This window comes from Benincasa hispida, chromosome 5 (assembly GCF_009727055.1).
Source record: "Benincasa hispida cultivar B227 chromosome 5, ASM972705v1, whole genome shotgun sequence".
NCBI lineage: Eukaryota > Viridiplantae > Streptophyta > Magnoliopsida > Cucurbitales > Cucurbitaceae > Benincasa > Benincasa hispida.
This window is the reverse complement of record NC_052353.1, coordinates 21,673,424-21,685,112: the sequence shown is the minus strand read 5'-3', so window position 1 is coordinate 21,685,112 and position 11,689 is coordinate 21,673,424. Positions and strand designations below refer to the sequence as shown.

The 11,689-nt window shown below is 40.0% G+C and overlaps 1 protein-coding gene across 4 annotated transcripts in view; it reads right to left on the bottom strand.

Annotated features, from left to right (window-relative positions):
• The window catches only part of LOC120077504 (peptide chain release factor PrfB1, chloroplastic-like), a 73,028-nt gene that overhangs the window by 5,006 nt on the left and 56,333 nt on the right, over positions 1-11,689 (bottom strand). The gene's annotated exons all lie outside the window — the stretch shown is intronic.

Here is an 11,689-nt window from a genome sequence, read left to right as displayed (position 1 = left end):
AAAAGAGAGATAAACGATTTAGAATTTCAAGTGGGGATTGGGTATGGCTGAAGTTGCCGTCCCTAATCACCAAAAATTTCAGTTCGGAAAAAACGGTGTGTGAAATTAATCTCCAAGTATTATGGGCCATATCAGGTGATTGACAGGGATGGGATTAGTAGCTACAAGTTGGAGCTTTCATCAACAATGGTCGATCCATCGAGTTTTTTCATGTTGTCACAACTAAAAAAAGGTGGTTGGACAGCTAGAGGAAAGTCATCTGTAGATCCTTTAGCCAATGAAATCAATACTTGGCTTCCTGAAGACCAGAGGTCTAGTATTGAGCTCTAATTGACCATGGGTTGGTCAACATCGGGGAACGTGAAGTTTTTGGTGAAAAATGGAAAGGACTGCCAGAGCATGGAGGCGACTTGGGAGGTATTGGATTGATTTCGCAGGACTCATATTTTCTGGAATTTTACCTTGAGGACAAGGTAAAAGGGTGGAGGGGAGGTAATGATAGGCCTCCAATTATCCTGCAATAGTCAAAGAAAGAAGAATAGAGGAAATAAGGGTAAAATCGGTGGTGTGAGTCAGTTGGAGGTTGGGGACACATCTAAACTACTTTCAATTCTGTTAGGAGAAAGTTGGGGTTTAAAAGAAAAGAAACCCGAAAGAGAAAGGCGATTGATAGGTTGAATAGAGTAAAGGGAGAAGTGAGCTCTCGAGGGTGGAGAGTTCGGGAAATGGTTTTTATCGTGTAGTAATCAGTCACAGAGGTGTCACTCATCTGCTACTATCATCTACTAGGCGATCGTGTAGAAGAGCTTCAGCAAATCATGTGTGTTGGTGAGCGATAATCTGCGTAGTGTCTGTAAGCAATCGTAGCGTTAGTGAGCAATTGCTGTAGTTTTTGGTGAGGCGATCGTGTAGAGTTTGTAGCGATTGTGGTTGTGTAAATGTAAACGATCCATTTAGGTGTTTTGTAAGCGATCCGTTTAGTTGTTGATTGACACCATCGTTTAATAAAGAGCATTTACACAATCGTTTAGTTGTTCATGTTGTGAAATCACTCACTTAATCAAATAAATTATTTTAAAAGATCGTGTTCCTATCATTACTCAGATGGACAACTCCATCAACATACAAAGGGATATCCGAAAGCCTTCCTTGGCTTAGCATAATTTTTAGGGCAGGAAGTTTATTAAAACTTCACTCCATTGCAGCATCGATTAACTAATTGTTTGAAGAAAGCAGGCTTCATATGGGGTAAAAAACACACAGTCAGCTTTGATTGTTTAAGAAGAAGTTTAAGCACAAGCCTGTTTTGAAATAAACCAGATTTTTCAGCCCCAATTTTGAAGTAGCAATGGATGCTTGTGTAGGAATTGGGTGTTTTTGTCTCAACAAGGACACCCATTGAATACTTCAGGCGAAAAGCTTAGAAACTCAAGAAAGACGTTGGACTACATGATGAGCAGGGTTGTATGCTCTTGTTAGAGCCCTAGAATAGTGGGACATTAATCTACTTTTCCAAAGGAGTTTGTATTAATGAGAATTATTTCTCAATTAAAATAACTTAACAATCTTCAGAAGAACCAAGGCCCGTTGTGCATTGCAAGGGTGGAAATTCTTTCATAAAAGGTTTGACTTAGTCATTAAACACCAATTGGGCCAAAGAAAATAAAGTGGCTGATGCCCTAAGGTCGAAAGGCCTAATTCTTACTACTTTTAGCCATGGAAGTAACGTACTTTCTTCCCACCTTCCGAACTATTCAAGGATGACAATGATTTTGCCAGAACATTTGGTTACAAATGTGCTCAAACATATTTGAATGTTTGAAAGACTTCCATATTAATGAATGGCTTCCTAATTCAAAGGAGAACGACTATGTATCCCTTCACACTTCTCTTCGACGCAAGCCCTCCTAAAAGGAAGCTCAACTTGGAAGGTTTAGTAGGGCACTTTGGCTAAGAACAAATACGAATTTGAATTAAGGTATCCAAACGATTCATTCCGCCACAAATTCGAAAGATGTTACATAATTTTGTTCAAAGATATGATATTTGTCAAAAAGTCAAAGAAATTTGCTACAAATGCCCAGATTATATACTCCATTACCAATCCACACCATTGGGAAGACCTATTGACTTTATTGGTCTTGTCTACCAAAAAACCAACCAAAGAAGGATTATTTTTGGGGAAAAGAAAAAAAAAAAAAAAAATAATGGTAAAAGTTTCATTTCCCCGGATGGTGGTTTGTGGATCGTTTCAAGCAAAATGACCCATTTCTAGTTAGCAAAAAAACGAGTGAATCGCCAATCTATATTGCTAACCGTTAATTCTTCAGTGATAGGTAGTTTCAACTTCATGGAATACCAAAATCAATCGTTTCAGATAGAGAAGTGATAATTCTGTAAGTCATTTGTGGCGTACTTTATGGAAGAAGTTTGGAGTTTTGTATGTTTGATCACATGTTGGCGACTGAGTTTTTACTTTGGGAATTTATGTTTAAGTGGTTCTACGACCAAAGCAATGGGATTTTGTCCCTTGCTCAAAGTGGAGTTGTTTTCAGATAACATCGAAGAAATCAGATCAATGGGAAGGATGCCCCATTCGAAGTAGTAATATACTCAAAACCTCATTAAGAGCTCACATTTGATCTTGCCCATTTACCTTCCTTTTGTGATATTAGTTTTGAAGCTGAAGTATGATTGAAAGAATAGAAGAATTTGCACCGAGAAGTTCATGACCATTTTAAAGAAAGACGAGCACAGTCTTAACAAAGAAACTTAATAGACAGTCATCGAAGAGAAGTCAAATTTATAAGAGAACCTTGTAAATGATCCACCTACGTAAGACAAGGTTCCAGCTGGAACTTTACAAACAAGCTGAAAGATAGACAAATGGCATTTTAAAAGTCCTATAAAGATATGGTTCGAATGCTTATTCACATTGAGCCTACCGATGACCTTCAACATCATCAAGTTTTCAATGTGCAGATTTGAAACCCTACTTTGCTCCTGATGATTTCTTGTTAGCTTCCTGATAAACCTCGAGGACGAGTCTGAATTTTAAGGGGATGGAATATGGTGTAAATAACAGAAACTTCCAAGTTTGTAAGTTTTTTATTGTTAGTTTGCAGTTGTAAAAAATAGAAACTATTTATGTTATTATAATTCAGTTGTAAAAACAAAAGCTTCATTCTGTTTTCCCCTCTATAAATAAAGCTTTTCCTCTCCTATTTGAGAGAGATCACTTTTATTTAAAATCAGGGACTTTTGTAATTACAGCTATTGCACATTGTAGAAAAATAATACACCTAGAACTTGAAACTTAATTGCATACTAAATTATAAGTCCAAAATGCTAGAACTAGAATGTAGAAAGTATTTCAAATTGCCTAAATCTCTCCTTAGAAAGGCAGAAAAGTAGATGTGCATGACGTTTGACAAGGTTGACATCAACATTTCCCATGTAGTGCACACGCATTTTCCTTCAACAAAATTGCAAAACTTTTTTTACCACCGTGTCATCTTCATATCATTTCTTCTTGATTCAATTGAACTAACATTAATATAAAACTTTGGTCTCAAAATATTTGTCGGTTTCTTGTGAATTTGCTAGTATTTGAAGATGTAATGTAAATGCCTCTTGGAATCTTCTTGTAATTGATCCCTTCTACATGCAATGGTTCAAGTTGAAATTCGCACCAAAAAGGGTATTGTTTAGGCCTCCTATCATGAAAACTTGTTGTTAGAGAGGAACAAGCAGCCTGTTGATGGTTTGGGCCTAGTCAGTAATGGGGCATTTTAATTATCTTTTGTTATGTTTTTGGGTCTAGTTTCTTGTGTTTCCTAACATATATTTTTGGTGTTTTGTGTGGTGTTTTTGAGTTTATGGATATTATTTTAATTGTACTAACTGATAGAGTGAACTTGGAGAGGTTCGACACTCTCGAATCGGCCGGTTGGCTTGTATAATCGTAATTTTCAATATCAATATCACAAAGGGTGGACCTAGTGTCCTTGCAGAAATTTAGAACCATTTTGGGCAATGCATGGCTCCGGAAGCCTAACAATGAGTATTAATTGGAGAGAATCTATGCATGTGTATATGATGGTGAACGCGAAGTTAATCTGAAGGGGTGATCCGACAATTGGCACAAAAGTGGAAAAAGTTCCTTTTTTTGTTAAAATGTTGACAAAACTGTGGCACCACGAAGATCAGGATTCCTTTGTTGACTTTTGGCATTGGGCATTCCGAAAGAAGACAGGCAAGTAATGCTTCAAAAAAGGACATCGGGAGGAGCATTCGGCCAACTAGTAAGAGAAATTGAATGAAGAACATGAGGATGTGTTTAACATGCCTGAAGGCCCTCGCCAGTCAGATGTCACCAATCCAGTTGAAAGAGGGGGAGTGATACTACCAAGGTTCAACCCATATTGGTATATGTTGAAAAAAAGGGAAGAAAAGGAACCACAAGAATTTTATCGTGGGAAACCTAGATCAGGGAGGAAAAAAAAAAACCACGAAGAGGACTGATTTTATTTATTATTAATTTGAATACACAAGTAACGAGAATAGGCAAAAATAGACTAGTGGAAGCTCTAGGTACATACAATTATAAAATACCACCTAAGTCAAGCTTTGGTCTCAGTAACCCTGTTGTGAGCACATCTGCAATTTGCTCGATTTGAGGGAACATAAGAAATGCATATACTTCCGTTGTCCAAAGGTCTTCCTTGCAATGAAGTGCCAGTCGATCTCAAACGTGGTTTGTTCTGTCATGCCTGAAACAGGATTCTTAGCAATACTTATTGTTCCTTATTGTTCACAAGCAGTGTTCATTGGGAGCTCATTGTTCTTGATGAAGATTTGACCAACACTTTATCAACCAAATTTTTCTTCACATATATCCTAAACCTCATGGGATATTCAGCTTCGCACTACTTCTGGTCACAAACTCCCTGTTTCTTTGCTCCTCCCAGGTCACTAGATTACCACAAATGTGCGCAATATCCAAATGTTGATTTTCTATCAATAACAAACCCATGCCCAATCAGAATCAGTGTAGGCTTTCAAATGCAACGTTTATCCAGACTTCTTGAAGCATTAACCCTTACCTGGTGTAGCCTTTCAGATATCGTAGGATGTGTTCACTGTTGGTAATGTGTTTCCTCACAACAGAGCCCTGCATAACTGACTGACAACACTCACTACATAATGAATATCGGGTCTCCGTAATGAGATAAGTATATCAATTTCTCAACTAACTGCTGATACATTTCTTATTTGACTGGACATCTGTTGCTGGGTATTGCTGAGCTTTGAATTATATTCAACTGGGGTGCTCAGTAGGTTTGGCACCCAGTCATTCTTGTTCCGTTAGAAGATCAATCATGTATTTTCCGTTGGGAACCTGAAGATTTTGTCCCTTGACCAGGCTACTTCCTTTCGAGAAAGTATTTTAACTTCTGGTCTTTAATTTCAACATACTTTGGCCCATCTTTGCTTTGAGTTATCACAAATTCACAATCATCATCATCACCGGAAGAGCACAATATGTCAAACATACATGATGAGAACAAACCTTTCCTGAAGTTGACTTCTTTGTAAATAGTGTGTGGATCTGAGTGCCCCTTTGGTATAACCTGTCCCTTTGACAGGAGACTGTTTCAACCCATATAGCGACTTCTCAGTTCGGTAGAGTCAACTGTTTTTGAACTGATCTTTTCAAATTCGGGGAGGATTCATGTAAACTTCCTCCTCAAGTTCTTCCATTGAGAAAGACATTCCTATTTACAATCTAGTTTGATGCAGAGGCCAATCTCTTATTAACTGCACTGATAGTAATACTCGGGATAGTATTCGAGTTTAGCCATGGGAGAGAAATGTCTCCGAATAATCTACCCAAAGGTTTTGAGTAAACCCTTTGCAACTAACCTGACCTTGTACCGATCAAACAGTCCGTTTGAAACTTTATAGTGAAAAAACTCAATTTGCAATCCAACTGTCTTGTGCCTTTGGGTAGGATCACCTTAGTCTCATGTTCCATTTTTCTAAGAACCCTCATCTCCTCCATAACATCGCGGCTTTCCAACGTCAGTTCACCATTGCTTCCTGTATGTTACTCCAGTATCACTCCCTGTATTTAAACTGGTGGTAAAAGCCCAAAATTCAGAATGACAGGTTATTGTAAGTCCATGTAACTATGCATAGGGTACCTTGTACATGATCGAATACCTTTTTTTGGTTCAAGGGCTATTTGGAAAATCAAGAGAAGCATCTGCTCCTTCATCTGTCAGAATTTCTACCTGTGATCGCTAGTCTCTTCTGCCTGGGTTTCATCTTCCAGAAATCACCTTTTCACCATTATTCTAGTTAATCATCAATTTTCAAGAGTTGTGTCCGAATCATTATTTATCGTCCGTCTTCCCATCTGCTATTAGTGGTGCCTGTCAGGCACCTTTTCCTCCTTTTTCCTCTCTGCATTCGTTAGCCTGCAATACAAGTATCAATCTCAATTGATTTCAAAGGAATACAACATATCTAATGTCGGGTTTTGACTCATGGGATCGGAACCGGAGGTGCGAAAACAGGTTGACAACTGCTTCCTTCCTGAAGATCTTCCTATAGTATGTTATCCCATGGAACTTGTAATGGTAGGGAGGATAGGACGCGACATGTTCGGATAATGGGAGATGAACTCCAAGGGAAATGTATAAGTGGACCAGTTTAGTCTCTTCACTAGATGTCTCCCCCTGAAGATGGCTTACAGGGAAAGAAAGGGTTATCCCTCAAGGAAGGTGATATCCATGGAAACAAAATTATTGCACGAGTGATGGGTGGTGTAACGATTTAATACCCACCTGATGAAAAGTGGATACCCAACAAAGACGCATGGTTTTTAGCAGGCGGTAGGGGTAAAATGTTTTCGTGCTGTGTTGGGACTGAGGAGACATGGAGTGAACAAAAGCACAGCAGCTAAAAACTCGAAAGGTGGTACATTGGAGATAATCGAGTATAGGGGACTCTTTCAAACCAGTCTAAATGGTTTTTGAAAAGGTTTGAAGGAACCCGGGAAGGCATTGGTTGATTAAGTTGAGCAGCCAGTAAGGATACAATCATCCGATAGGTAAGGACGGGAGTGAGTGGATACGCATCAAGGACCTGGCAACTTTCCAGACCAAATTGATGATTTTTCCTTCGACTATCCCGTTTTGTATGGGGAGTGTAGACACAAGAAACCTCTGGTGCGGAACAACTCCGTTATGGATGCAAGACTCCTGGAAAGGAAGTTGTTGTAAACGAATTCCCGCCCATTATTCACGTCTCTCAAAATAACCAATGCTGGGCAACTAAACTGGTTTCAACAGTTGGCATAGAGTTGTTGGAATACAGATAGACACTTCAGACAGTCTAATGGGTTTTGAAAGTTGAGGACCCGGGAAGGCATTTGGTTGATTAAGTGAGCAGCAGTAAGGATTGGCAACAATCGATAGGTAAGACGAGAAAGTGATTTGGATAGCATCAAGGACCTGGCCACTTCCACCAAATGACGATTTTTTTTCCTTTCGACTTATCCCGTTTTGTTGGGAGTTGTAAGGCACACGAAACTCTGGTGGACAAAATCCGTGTTGGATGCAAGGAACTCCTGGAAGGAAGTGTTAAAGAATTCCCGCCCATTAATCACTTCTCAAAATACCAATCCTGGCATAAACTGGGTTTCAACAGTGGCATAGGTTGCCTGAAATTAACAGAATAACACTTAAGACTTATAAGTGAGAAAAGAAAACCCAAGTAAGCCGAGTGTGGTCATCCATAAACGTGACAAACCAGTGTTTCTCTAATGGGGAGGGTTGTTGAATTGGTGAGGGACCCCAAACATCACTGGACTAAGGTGAAGGGTTTGGATTGGTTTATAAGGGCTGGGAATGAGAAAGGAGAGACACGACTCTGTTTGGCACGAATACAACTTCAAAATTTTAAAGAAGAATATATTAATATTGCGAAATAAATGCGGAAAATAAGAATTTTCATGTATTTGACAAGTTTGGATGGGTAATGCCATAACAGAAAATCATTCTCATAAATAGAAAAATTTAAATGGAAAAGGCTAGTCTATAATCATTCTAGAGGAAGCATCATTAGCAGGAAGTAGAAGTCCCTATCGTGTCGGGCAGTGCCAATCATCGTCCCCGAAGCTCAGATCCTAAAAATAAAACAGAGTCGGTGAAAAATACTGCCTGTACAAATTCAGAATCTCATTGTAATCTTATTGATGGATAAACAAAATTTATATAATTTTAGGAACAAATGCAAAATATCCCTGCAAAAACCAAAACCTCAACGGAGATAAAATGCCCTTTCCCTGCAACAAGTGCGAACGACCGCATCCTGCAATCCTATTCGTTCCGTATTGACACTTGGACAATATAGAGCAAGCTGATCAAGAGGGTACGCAGTAAGATGATCTGTCGCCCCCTGAGTCAACAATCTCAAGGTTTTTTTCTGCGTTAATATTAATAAGACTAAAAGACTGGATATTACCTGACTGGCGATGGCACTGACCTCACCGTACTAGGCTGGTCTAACTATCTGCTGAGGGTTGTTGCACCTCGAAAAAGGGGAATTCCTCAATTTAACCGGGAGTCACTCACAACAGGCACGTCAGAGGTTGATTGTCATGTGACTGGCGATGTTTTACTAATTTTGGGGGCCGCCCATGTAAAGCTCCAACACTGGTTCTTTGTATGCAACGACTTTTTACAAATGCTCACCAGCAAGGAGTGGGCCTTTTATCACTGTTAGTCTGGAGGACTTAGTGACAAAAGTCGTAGCTTAGTAGAGTTGTGGGTTTTATTAGCTTGAGTTTTGGTTTGACAACTTTCATGAGAGAAGGGAGTGGGTGGTTGCCCGTACCAAAACGGATCGAAACTTCAAATTTATTACCGGCCAGGGTCTAGACATAATCTGCTTTCTGGTCTGAGTTTTCCAGATTGTCTCCTTACAAAGATCCATCTCCTGCACATGGTCATTTATTATAGGACGTTACGTTGTGTTGCTTTTGTTCGGTTTTCCGTCAGTGAGTCAGGATGCATTCCTGCCTACTTTGTAATAAAGTTGGTTGAAGTAGGCATCGAACCAATATCATTTGGCAGTGTATAGGCATAAGAGTACACGGTCTGCAAATCTGGGGTTACCATATTGTTAATCAAATGTTCTTCTCCATTCTAGAAATTCGCTCCCTGAGGGTCCTCCTGACGGGCTTAGGTACTGCCAGTCAAGTATCCAAACTTTATGACGTCTTGTTGTGGGATTGAGACCGGAGTAGTTCTGGCCATTCATTTCTCTCCAGTAATAAACCCTAATCAGATTTCCCATGGATCTTAAGACAGATATTTGTAAGTGGGTAAATAGGGAAATAATTTACGTGGGTTTCAGAGTATACTAGTAATGTTGGTCGAGAAAATTCTGGTTGAGAGTGTCCCAAGAACCTTCCAAATTGCAAACTGCTGCTGTAGAATGGGGCAAACGCCGTAGGAGATCACCTGTAGAACCTCCGACAGCTGATGTGCAGATCCGACCGTCAGCGCATCGGAGCAGACTGCTGATGAAAGTCGCTTTACAACACAACGGGGGGGGGAGGGTGGTGCGACTTCTCATCAGCAGTCTGCTCCGATGGCGCTGACGGTCATTTTTATCTGCAATCACTTTGTGGAGGACCTACAGGTGATTCCTACGGCGTTTTGACCCATCTACACAGCAAGTGTTGCAAATTTTGGAGGTTCTTGGAGATTCTCGACCCAACATCTAGTACTCTGAAACCCAGTAAATTTTATCCCTATTTTACCTTAGTTAGATTCCATGGGAATCTGTAGGGTTTTATTATAGGAGAGAAATTGATGGCCAGAACTACTTTTCCTGAGGTTTACCATCGTGTTGGGCGTCATTTGGATACTTGACTGGAGTACCTAAGCCGTGGCCTCAGGAGCCGAATCTAGAATGGAGAACTTACTGTTGAGATATGTTTTTGAATTACAAATTGGTGGGTTACTCTGCAACTGCCAAAGATATTTGGGATGCTATCAACAACTTTATTCGAAAGAGGCAGAATGCATCCTGACTCTATACGTTACGGAACAAGACCACAATGAAATGTAAGCAAGGCATATGGACGTAACGGTCCTATTTTTAATAAAAATGACTCTATTGTGGCAGGAGATGGAATTTTGGGTAAGGAGACAATCTGGAAATGTACTTCATGACTCCTATTTGAACGAGCAGATTATGTTCTATGACTTCCTGGCCGGATTAAATTTGAAGTTTGATGCCGTTTGGAGTTGGATTCTGGGGCAACGCCCTACTCCCTCTCTCATGAAAGTTTGTTCAGAAATATGCCTGGAGGAAGATAGATCAACTGCAATGAATAACCCAGTCATTACCTCTACTAATGCTACGACTTTTGTCACTAAGTCCTCCAGTACTAACAGTGATAAAAGGCCCACTCCTGTCTGTGAGCATTGTAAAAAGTCGTGGCATACAAAGAACCAGTGTTGGAAGCTACATGGGCGGCCCCCAAATAGTAAACATCGCCAGTCACATGACAAATCAACCTCTGGACGTGCCTTTGTGAGTGACTCGGTAAATGAGAATCCTCAGCAACAACCCTCAGCAGATAGTACGACCAGCCTAAGTACGGTTGGAGTCAGTGCCATCGCCCAGTCAGGTAATATCCAGTCTTTTAGTCTTATTAATATTAACGGAAAAAAACCTTGGATTGTTGACTCAGGGGGCGACAGATCATCTTACTGGTACCTCTGATCAGTTGCTCTCATATTGTCCAAGTGTCAATAACGAACGAATTAGGATTGCAGATGGGTCGTTCGCACTTGTTGCAGGGAAAGGGCATTTATCTCCGTTTGAGGGTTTGGTTTTGCAGGATATTTTGCATGTTCCTAAAATTTCATATAATTTGTTATCCATCAATAAGATTACAAGAGATCTGAATTGTCAGGCAGTATTTTCACCCGACTCTGTTTTATTTTAGGATCTGAGCTCGGGGACGATGATTGGCACTGCCCGACACGATAGGGGACTCTACTTCCTGACTAATGATGCTTCCTCTAGGAATGATTATAGGACTAGCCTTGTCTCTTTAAATTTTTCTATTTATGAGAATGATTTTCTGTTATGGCATTACCCATCCAAACTTTCAATACATGAAATTCTTATTTCCGCATTTATTTCGCAATATTAATATATCTTCTTTAAATTTTGATGTGTGTATTCGTGCCAAACAGAGTCGTGTCTCCTTTCATTCCCAGCCCTATAAACCATCCAAACCCTTCACCTTAGTCCAGTGATGTTTGGGGTCCCTCACCAATCACAACCTCCATAGAGAAACACTGGTTTGTCACGTTTATGGATGACCACACTCGGCTTACTTGGGTATTTCTTCTCACTTATAAGTCTGAAGTGTTATCTGTATTTCAGCAACTCTATGCCACTGTTGAAACCCAGTTTAGTGCCAGGATTGGTATTTTGAGAAGTGATAATGGGCGGGAATTCTTTAACACTTCCTTCCAGGACTTGCATCCAAAAACGGATTGTCCACAGAGTTCGTGTGTCTACACTCCCCAACAAAACGGGATAGTCGAAAGGAAAAATCATCATTTGGTGAAGTGGCCAGGTCCTTGATGCTATC